At 32.5% G+C, this 11,890-nt stretch overlaps 1 protein-coding gene across 1 annotated transcript in view; it reads left to right on the top strand.

The window, feature by feature from the left end:
* The window catches only part of LOC127951795 (pentraxin fusion protein), a 421,943-nt gene that overhangs the window by 288,764 nt on the left and 121,289 nt on the right, over positions 1-11,890 (top strand). The gene's annotated exons all lie outside the window — the stretch shown is intronic.

Raw genomic sequence — 11,890 nt, 5'->3', positions numbered from 1 at the left:
ATCGACTTACAAATTGGGACAAATTAGGACAATGTAAGCAATCAAAAATAACTAAAGAGTAATGATGTATAAGTGCTATAACAAGTCTAAGTTAGTTTAAATGCTGTACACGTAGCAAGGGCTTTTAAAAATATAATAAAGAAAGAAAAAAACTGATAGAATAGAAAAAGAATAAAAGAACAAGCTATTGTTCGTTTTTTTATAATTGTATAATAAATGAAAAGAAAAGAGAATATAAAAATATTAGAAAGGTAGTTACATTTTTTTAAGAATAGAATTAGAATAGTAAGTGCTAAAGTTAGTTAAATATATATGGGTCATTCCTGGTATGCGGTCACATTTTGGCTTCATAAGTGTTGGAAAAAGAGTTACATGATTTTTTTTTTTTTTTTTTTTTTTTTTTTTTTGCATTCTACCAAAATAGTGATATATTTAACAATTAGGAATGAATATTGGTCAAGCTCGGGGACTCAAAAAATAATAATTATGGGTAGACTGTTCAGACACTGGCCATGAACATATTCCACCCTGTCGGGGACATATAGATAGTTACCACAACATGTTAATAATGTAAATGTTACACAATAATAAGCTTTTCTTGGATAGTACTGTATATGTCCCTTATTCCATCTTATTTTTTATTTGAAAAACAATAACAATTATTAATGAATAGAATATGTATTAATAATTAAGGATAGGTACTTTTTGTTCCAATTTTTTTGCCAATAGGGTTCTAAATAATAATAAAAAATTGCTCAAAAACATATATATGCTGTTAGTGCTCCTCACTTCACAAAATAAGACAAAAGTATGCAAAACATTTAATGTTGCTATGAAATTATTATTTAAAATGACTTGTCTAACAGGGTGGAAAGGAGCATAACGGAGTATAATAGGGTGGAACACCAGTGTTAACAGGTTCGTTAATGGTGGACAAGCTTTCCATCATTATCCTGCATGGTTTCCCATCTGTAATGTGTGGACCTGCAGCTATTTGGGGTGTCCCCGACTTAAGATTTTCATAGTCAAATCGTAATTTTCAAATCTTGCTGATATTTGACTGATGTTTTGGGGCGGGGGAAAATACATCAGTCAAGTCAGACATTTGACAGCCATAATTACTGATGTTAACACACAGGGAAAATGTGTAACAAATGCCTCGCAGATACAAATGGGGAAAATAAAGTTTTGATTAAAATATAGTTAACGCTAGACGTCAGCGAAACCCTAACAATACACAATTTTTACAATCGTGCTCTCATTATATGACAGTAGTTATTAATGTTCTGCATTTCTGTTTTGACCTGCGTCCGCTGAAAATGACGCATAATTGACTCACAAAACTCATAATTTCTTGTGAATACACTTCATTATTTATGCAACATGTTAATATTAGGACCTATATGCTATCTACAAAAAGAGCCTGAATGCACATGAACAAATAGAACGACCAGACACAGGACCAGTTTCTTCCCTCAGGCAATCCATCTTTTGAACAGCTGATAATAATGGCGAACACACTACACTTTATATTTATATACACACACACTTTATTTATCTAACACACATACTTAGTATACACTTAATTTTGCACACAATATATATGTACATACATAACTTCACTTTGTAAATATACCTGCCTACAATTGTCATTTGTATATTGTCATTCACTGTCTACATATTTGTATTTTTATTCTTTTATTATGTGTTTTATGTTCTGTCGCTGTCATTCTGTTGTACTGCGGAGCTTCTGTCACGAAAACAAATTCCTCGTATGTGTAAACATACCTGGCAATAAAGCTCATTCTGATTCTGATTCTGATTCTGAAATCTGCGTGGCTCTGAATACAAACTCCTTTTGTGGACACTTTCTTCACAAAACAATGTGCAGAAACACAGCAGCTAAACTCAAAAAATTCACAGCCTTTTATTATAATGGTGTTCTCATATCATACCATACCATACCATATGTGTGTGTGACCATCCCAGTCATAGTTATTAATATTCTGTTTTATTGATTGTCCTGCTCGTGCTGTGCGCTAAAGAGATATCACCATAGTACTACAATGAAGCGCTTGACTCGAAACCAAATACATCTTATATCAGGTAAATAATGTATCCACAATATATCTACACCAGCTGAAATGTTTTGAAATCACTTGTACCCTACCTGTTCAAAAAAATCCAGTCTCTGCCTGTGTCAGTTTGAGTCTTGGTAAAGTCTTAAATCCCTGTCGCCAAGTTGCTCCTCTGTAAGTCATGGATTATGGAAAGAGAAACATACATCTAATAGAGGTGGTTGGATTTATTCACGCACTTTAAAATATTAATTGGAAGCTTCTTTCTTTTCAGATTCTTATTCACAGCTTTATCATAATAGGCTGCATATAACCGCATGTGAAATCAGACATATGAGCTCCCCCATATAGACAGACATAATCATAACACCCCACGATTATTTGACTGTGAGAGTGGTAGTCGAATCAGGCTCCTCGAAACAAAGCATTAAATCGTCGACTATTTGGGGTCACCTCTAGCACCTATATAATATTGTTTCAAAATGATCCTAAAAAAAAATAACAATACATATTTTCTTTGGGGGAGGGACACAAAAAATAGCTATGTGGTTCCTTATCACAATCAATCATGGTGGCAAAACGATTATCTGTTCAGATGACTAATATATAATATATATATATATATATATATATATATATATATACACACACACACACACACGTATATAGAAATGTATTTACTATATACACTAAATACTACTTATTCTATTAGAATTTCCACCCTGTTAGTTGCACATTCCACCCTGTTTGGATTATATCTAAAAGCTTAATTAGCCATAGCTCATTAAGTGATCAACAATTAGCTAGCTAACCTTCTACAGATTAAAATAACTTTTATAACTATGTCAGATTAGTTTTTTTAATTTTATTTTGTTTAAGTGACAAACATTCTCCATAATATATAGCCTTACAGGGTGGAACTTTAAGGGTGGGACAAGCAGGATAACATTTCAAAAATAAAAAAAAAGTTCGGCGTAAGAGTTGAAGCTTACCTCAGTTTGTACAGATGAATTCCAGTGGGAAAAGTAAATTGATTTGATTTAATGGTTTATTTAAAAGGGGACAGTGCAATTTCATAAAACACATGAACAAACATGGTTAAAAAAGCCAGAATTAGCCAAAAGGCTATTTTTCATCTGTAGTCCCCTGGCCAAGATGTAAAAAAAGCATTAAAATACGAACAAAAATATACATTTACAAGTCTATGGCAAATTGACTACAATATAAATGACACTGTAAAATAACTTAAGGTACATTGTACCTATTACAATAATTAGACACACAAAAAACACATTTTCAAAAATGGCTATAGTGTATCTAATATATAATACAGCTCAATAGGCTCGACTTTTAATGTTGGCAGACATAATTGCTAATGAGCCAAATTTTCACATTTTTTGTAAAGGCCTTGTAAGTGTTGAGCTGTCTAACCTCCTCAGGTATAGAATTCCATTCAGTAGCGCCCCTCACAAGCGACTGAAAACGCTCCTGCGCAGAGGGATGACACAGTCCCCTCTGGCAGAGCCTCGAGTAACGCGCTCAGAACTGTTTCTTTGCCTGATGAACTCAGCCAGAGGAGCTGGTGCCAAATCATGTGTCACTTTGTATATGAGATTCAAATTTAAAAACTTATGAATACTGTTCTAGTTTAAAAAGCTGTGTTTTTTTTAAATTGCACAGTGATGATAGTGCCTTGGTTTTTTGTCCATGATTTTAATGGCTTGTTTGTATAATGTTTCCAAAGGTCTTTTTGGCTCTGACAAAATTGTCACTTATATAAAATGGTCTCAATGAAATTGCAGTTGGTTTTGGAAGGCAAGAAAGTATGTCTCAATGGTGGAAATTGAGTTCAGGGACACGGTTATTGAAGAAAATAGTAAAAATAAAAATAAAAAAACTATATTTTCACATGATTTATATGTATAATTAGAGGCAGTTTAGACTAGTCTATAACATAATTAAAACAAATTTTGAATTTTTTTTTTATTTTTTTTTTTTTAATCATTTTATGGTTTACATTTCTTGTGGAAGTTGATTACTTTGCAGGACATAATTAAATTTAATGCGTATATCAATGAAAAGGTGTGTAAGATACAAAATAGTATTTATAATTTCTATTATCCCTTTTTAAGTGATAATGAAGTCCTAAATATACAATTTAAGCCATAACTTATAAATATGTCAATCATTTTAGAGAAATTATGATTAAATCATTTGGAGATAAAATTCACTGTATTTTTCATTTAAAAATTTTTACAAGAAAAAAAAGGAAAGGAAAACCAGACAGACAGACCAAGGGACATCAAGCAAAAATAATCATAGATTAACAAAATTGCTCAACATCATGTAAAACAGAAAATCAAATGTTCCATAACATAAATTTCCTTTACTATTTCTATCCATTCATCAATTGTCGGGGAATCTTTACTTTTACATAGCCATTTCCTATGTAAGACTGGAGCTGGACCGTCTGGATTTAGGGACGACTTCTCCCTAAGAAAAACAAAGGACTTTCCTGATTATTAACATTTGAACACTCTCTTGAATACCCTCCATCATAAGTAACGGTGCCATCCAGGACGCACCACACCTAGCAGTTCACACCTCACCATCACACTCTCTCCACTTAGTTTCACTCAGAATTACCAATAGTATAATATTCAGCATTAATGCAAGTGATACTTATGGTCATGTTTGGTGTCATTTGAATTGTCTTGGGGTGACTGGTAAAATGGTCTCAATCTTACAAAGTAGACTCAAAGATCATACAGATCCTTAGAGTTAAGAGATAACTTGATGGGACTGCCCTTTTCCAGGGTCTTCCATGTAAATTATCTTCTGTTCCCATTGAGGTGTAAACTACCCTGGTCTGGGACCAGACCTAATCAAATTCCAATTGTTAGTTTCTGTCTTCATCTCAGGGGATGTTTGTCTTGGTCTGAGGTATTTAAAGGATTGCAGCAAAAGGATCAGGGCGATTCTGATATGTTTCAATTGGATATGTAATTGGCAGAACACGTATTTACCTGACTGAACAAATTGTTACATTTGATGGTTGCACTTTATTTTACAGTACGTGCACTTAAATGTAGTTATAGTTTACTTACAGTGTATTTACCTAAGAAAGTTCTGGTAAAACAAGGTAACTACATGGGGTAGGGTTAGGTTTTATGGGTAGGTTCAGGGTTAGTACCTAGTTATTACAAAGTTATTGTAAATACTATAATAAGTACATAGTATGTACATGAGGAACAGGACTGTAAAAAAAGGGAGTTAACTACAATAATCAAATGTCAGAAGAATAATAATTAAAAAGGCATACAACCTATTTGCATTTCAACCTAAATTCAAGGTCATACTAAAATGGAGTCAGATTAAGTAATACAATTGAGTCAGTTTTGAGTTTAACCTAAATTGAATAACTCTACTGAAAGACAGAACACGTAGCAAACCTTCATCCAGCACCAGATACCTTCCTTGGGCCGAGTGCCTGGACCTTACACCTAGTTATTGCTTTCTTGCTACCCGCTAAAAGTATTTGTAACAAATATCTAACTGTCTTTCTCAGCCCTGTTGGTAGATTTCCTAAATATATAACACTGAAATTAAACTCGACCTCAGAACCGAATATTGATCTAATAACCTTCATCATCTCTATCCAATACAAAGAAATAATAGGGCATTCTCAAAAGATATGGAAATGACCAGCAGACATATTACCACACATTCTCCAATACTGACCATGTTCATTATTGTTACTCTGTCTTTTTTTATATTAGGGGTTATAAAGAGTCTAAAAGTGTTTTTCCAGGTGAATTCCCTCCACAAACCTGAGCTATATTAATTTATTTTAATGTTTTAATTGTAATGTTCCAAGCATTGTTTTTTTATTTTTATTTTTTTTTATTGCAGTTTACTATTTTAATTTTAATTTTAGCAATTAATTCACATATAATGTCGTTTGTAATGATAATATTTCTAACCACTAGATGTCAGCAGCAGAATGTTTACTGATGCTAGGACAAACAAGCAAGTTTAGGAACAGTTTAAATGATAATGATAAAATATTACATGGTACATTGTAAAAGATATGATCAGTCAACATGTTTTTTCCATTACTTTAACTACAAATTGAGTGAAACTGGTCAATTATGAGTTGTATTTATTTTTCAATTTTGTCTTGTTGAATTTTATATAAGTGTTTTAACAATTTTAATTACAAAATAAATTATTTTAATTATGCATACTGCGTGCATTATTGTTTGGGTCGTTAACCCCTTTGCGTGCAAACATCGCTGACGGCCCCAGTTTATTATTGTTTCACTTTCACAGCACATTAAACATCACTGTCTTACTTCATCTGGACAAACTGTGCATCAATGGAAAGTTTAAAGACTCAAGCTTCGATATTTGACCAATATTTTGATAAAACATTGTTGCAGTGACAGATATTTAGTGATTTATGTCAGGAGTGCAAAATAATAAATCCGTATTATGCCACATTTTGAATAGAAATTCACAACTCACTCATATTCAGTCACGTCAAGAGCGGTTTATTTGTGTTCACATAGACTCACTGAACAGCGTCAATAAGGATTTACAGACCAAAGATGCATATCTGCGGAGATATATGGATATATTTACTGATGTTTACTTCATATTTCTTCAGACAGAATCGTCATTTCTATTCATTTTCCACAGATTTACGCGATCAGATGATAAACAGCCTCTCCCAGCGATCTCTGTGTGCGTGCAGTAGTCACAGCTCGTGCGGTGTGTGACTCAGACTCTGATTGGGTCTTTCAAACTTCAATCTTAGAGTTTCATATCTGGACACCGCCCCATCGTGTCACATGCTTCCTGCACACTTCCTGGTAGTTATATGGCCAAAACAACACTGAAACACCTCTGTACACACAAAATATCCGAATAATAAACCCGCGATTACGATAGTAAAGCTTGGTATGAGAATTTCTTGAGATCTGGGGCGTTTTTATAAAAAAAATCGAAAATGTACATCGGAAATGCTAACTTGTGCAGCGATGAAAAAGGCTACAAATAACATATTTTTACAACCGTAAACGACCAAATTCCACCCCTGATCGCTAAAGGAAGTTATTATAAACACTCGATCGGGGTTTAAAGTGAGTTTTGAGTAAAAGTGTACTAATAATTTCATAAATTGTCAGATGTAGCTTGATGCTAACGTTAGCACCAATGCTACTAATAGCAGGTGCTTTTCTTCTTCATAATGCATTTTTGTCTCAATAATTCACGTAAGGTCGTAAGAAAATGTTTTGTTGTATTTTTATAGTAAGACTTTTGATAAATAAGGGCTAAATGCAAAGAGAGACTGAAGTGAGATCGCTGCTTTGTTGCTTTGTAAAGCCTGAAAAACCACAATCAAGGCTAATAAAGGTGGAATAAAAACAAAAGAATAATGATAAAAGAATAATGCGGATAATGTGTCATACTTGGCGGAGGTGTGAAAGAACCGTTTGGTGAGAACAATTCAATCATGATTCGGGCAGTTTTCAACAGTGAAACATACACAAAGAGCACAGGAGAGTTTACATGTGAGATCTTACAGAGATGACAAGGGCCATAAATCAATCTGATTAGCCTTCTCTAAAAACACACATGACATGGCCTTAGAAAATATTTCATAAAATTCACAGTTTTACAGATTCGATTATGAAATTTTTTATGAAGTCTTGGAAGACTTGTGGCCTTAGCTACACTGTGTTTTCAAACTCATTTCCTACATCAACATTTTTTTAAATACATTTAAAACATATGTTTTTAATATTTTTATTTTTGTTTTTATGTTTGAGCTTATATATCTCTATTATCATAACAGTCTGAGTGATTCTGATTCCTGAACAGTAAACTTTAAAGTGTCAGCTTTGTGAACAAAGGTTGATTATGTATCTAGTCAGAAAGAATCATGAGCAGAAACCTTTTTATTTTGGGTATGTAATTTCGGTCTCCATGCCAAAAAAGGGGGGTTACTAGTAAGGGGTTAAACAGTTTGCAGCTTTGTCTGGGTCTGGGTCTGTGACTAACAATTCCAGATCTTAAATTCATAGTAAGAATCAAAGAAACAAATTAAACAATATATGTGTCTAAAATAGTTACTATTGGACAGCATTGTATTTTGTACCTTAAGGCCAGACACTACAGGCAAATACAGGCTTTTCATGAAGTATTGATATCATTAACAGGTCATGGGGTTACATCTGGATAGGTCACGGGGTCAACACAACATGGGTGGGCTACGAGGGGGAGAGGGGAAAGGTCACAAAGGTCAAGGTCATCAATCATGTTGACATAAGCCATATGGTACTGACTACTCACAAGCACACTACACAAGATCACACAGCTGGATTTAAGTTTGCAAGGTTTGTGGTATAAAAATGTTATTAGTCTGCTATACATTATGCAATATCCAGAAAGCATTGAAAGTTACATACAGTAGATGGCCAGCCTTTTTGAGGCTTACCGCCGCGCGTACTGCCGCGGTGGTAACTGTAATTCAGTCCCGTGTTAAAATCATCGAATCGAAACTACCGCCAGGTGGCGCAAAGGGACGGTTTGCGAAATGAATGTAATTGTAAAATGAGATAAAAGGAAGTAAAACAACAATAACATTATGATATAACATTGTAACATTTAAAAAAAAAAGTTTTTTTTTACAATTTGTTAATTTTTAAAATGTAGGATAGTCTTAGACTACAGTCTACTAAACAAAAATTAAAAGAAGACCTTAACACAAAGGATCATATGCATGCTATTTTTATTAAACAGTAAATAAATATAAGGCCTATATTATATAAGCTAAATGTTTTAATTTCATTTTCATTTCGATTCATTCTTGGTTTAAAAAAATCTTCAGGTTCCATATGCAGAGCGAAATGGGAACGGTCCAGCATTTAGTAATAATTAGTATTAACTCTGTTATTATTCTTGATTTTTCAAACTACCAGCATTTTTGAATTATGCCTTATTTGTGACCAAAAATTAAGTATTATTTGTTTCAGCTGTTTGATCATGCTGGTGCCTCGTGCACATATTCACTGGACACAGCAGTCGTTCACCAGACATTCGGCGTGAGCACTTTGACATATTGTTAATTTTTTTTTTTTATCAATACTGAAACGGACATAGTCTATTTACCTCATGAATAATAGTTAAGCTTCAAATGGGCAACATCACAAATATGGAAACGTTTGATTTCTCCAGATTGAGAAACCCCAAACTTACCTTATGCTTAGCTTTAAATTATTATTATTATTATTATTATTTATTACTAAGCCTATATTATTATATACTGCAATTATATTTATCCACTAGAATTATATATTTTGAATTATTGTTTTGTTCTGATAAATTTGTTACATTTAAAGGATTTTGTTGTAAAATAATTTCTAATAGCCTATTTTTTTCCTCTCACAAACTGATTTATTTTTTAGCGTGTTTAAAAAAAAAACATGCAGCAAACGAAAATAGGTGATTGATCCGTTAAAATGAAACCTATACACGACTCATATATTTTTTTCCTCTGACAAACTTTGTTTTTTAGCGTGTTTAAAAAATAAAAAATAAAGAAAACATTCAGCAAATGAAAATAGGCGATTAATCCGTTAAAATGTGTTACTCTTGGTTAACAGTACTGATTATAATTATTTTACTTCAGAACAGAGCCTGGGACTAATCTAGGATATCCATGTTTTTTTTTTTTTTTTTACATTGCATCTGAAAATGACTTTGTTCATTACATTCACTTCACGCGATCTGGCGCAGATCAGCCTCCAGCGATGCTCAGCTGTGGACGATTTAAAAATGTTTGATATAAAGCTGTGGTTCTCAACCCGCCGCCCGTCACGAATTCTAATGCGGCCTGCACCACATGCTGAAAAAAAAAAACCTTAAGACTATCAGTTTGTAAAATTTTTATCGTTTACATCAATTAAAAAAAATATGCTACTAATGAAATATAAGCTATATCCTAATGTTTTTATGTGTTTTTTTTCTTCTTCATATATCATTTTCAGACATGAGCACTGGCATAAGCATTTAACGAATACATACAAGCGCGCACTTTGGCAGAATTCAATTCAAATAGTCATCAACAGCCATTAGGTAAATTGCCTTTAAGGTAAAATTGCGCATCAGAATGGACAAATTTGTTTGTTTTTTTCAAACTCTTTTTTTATTAGAAGCAGCTTGTAATAACAGAGATTCATCAACAATAGACAACAGGGGTACAACTACAACAGTAAATGATACCTGATTGTACACATATACATAAACATAATCAAATGATTTATAAAAAAAAAAAATAATAATAATAATAAATAAAAAAAATAATAATATAATAATATAATATAATATAATATAATATAATATAATATAATAATATATTAACAATAAAAAAATTTATAATAATAAAATTAGATATTAGAATAAATAAAATAAATGTAAAAAAAAGGGGAAAGAAGTCTTCACATTTTTTCCTTTTTTAAGTCAAGCATAAAAATGACAACACTACATATTATATGTATACAAATAATTATATGTCCCTATTTACCCTCTCGTGTGTTGTTCATTAATCCTTGTTATGCAATCTTCTTGAGATTGGGCTCCATCTTGCCTCAAAAATATTTAGCTGAAGTCTAAGGGAATAAGTTATTTGTTCCATCCCATAAATCTCTCTGACTCTTTGGAGCCACTGTTCATGTGTGGGCGGTTCCAGCTTGAGCCATTTGGACGTGAAAAATTTCAGAGCTGCTGCAAATAGTATCTGAAGTAAGTAGTTCAATTTCCTTTCCTTCATACCCTCAGATATTGCCCCTAAAATAGCCACCACTGGGTCAAAAGGGATATCAATGTTAAATATATCTTTAAGAGCTCTATAAACCTCTTCCCAAAATGGTTTCAGCTTTGGGCAAGACCAAAAGATGTGAGTATGGTCGCCTTGTTGTGCACCACATTTCCTCCAGCATTCACTAGAAAGCCCTGCTCCCATCTTTGACACAATTTGTGGAGTGTGGAAATATCTAGTAATAATTTTCCATTTAAACTCTTTCCATGTGTTTGAATTAGTCACCCTATGATCCTCTAGACATATATCTGACCAATCCTCTTGAGTGATCGCCTGTTGTGTTTCAACCTCCCATCGTTCTTTATAAAGCAAAGAGTTACTTGAGTGACCCGTCAGTATACTCTGATATAGTTTAGATATAACCCTCTTATCGGTGTTCCCCATCTGTATATTCATCAATATTTTCTCTATTTTGTTTGGGTTAGCAATCCCCTCCCAGTCTTTGTGTTTTGTAATGAAATCTCTAATTTGTAGATATCTATAAAAGTCTACTTTCGGTATGTTATAATTCTCTTTGCAATTGTTCGAATGACTTAAAATGGCCTTTACGAATGAACTGATGTATAAAGTTGAGTCCATAATTTATCCATTTTTTAAAACCTAAGTCTAATTCAAATGGTAAAAATGTTTTTATTGTATTTATACTAGATAAAGGGGAAATGGCCATCCTTAGCATTACTATGCCATCCTTAGCATTACTATTATTATAATTTTTTATTTTTTTTATTTTTATTACTATTGTTGTTACTATTATTATTATTACTATTGGTGTTGTTATTATATTAATATTGATATAACTATTGCAATTGTACATTCAATACAAAATGTTATCATCATCGCCATATTTATTATTACTGTTATTATTGTTGCTATTATTATTGATATAAATGTTGTTATTATTATTATTGTTATTAATAATTTTATCAAT

Source organism: Carassius gibelio, chromosome B3 (assembly GCF_023724105.1).
Source record: "Carassius gibelio isolate Cgi1373 ecotype wild population from Czech Republic chromosome B3, carGib1.2-hapl.c, whole genome shotgun sequence".
Lineage (NCBI taxonomy): Eukaryota > Metazoa > Chordata > Actinopteri > Cypriniformes > Cyprinidae > Carassius > Carassius gibelio.
This window is presented reverse-complemented; position numbering and strand designations above follow the sequence as displayed.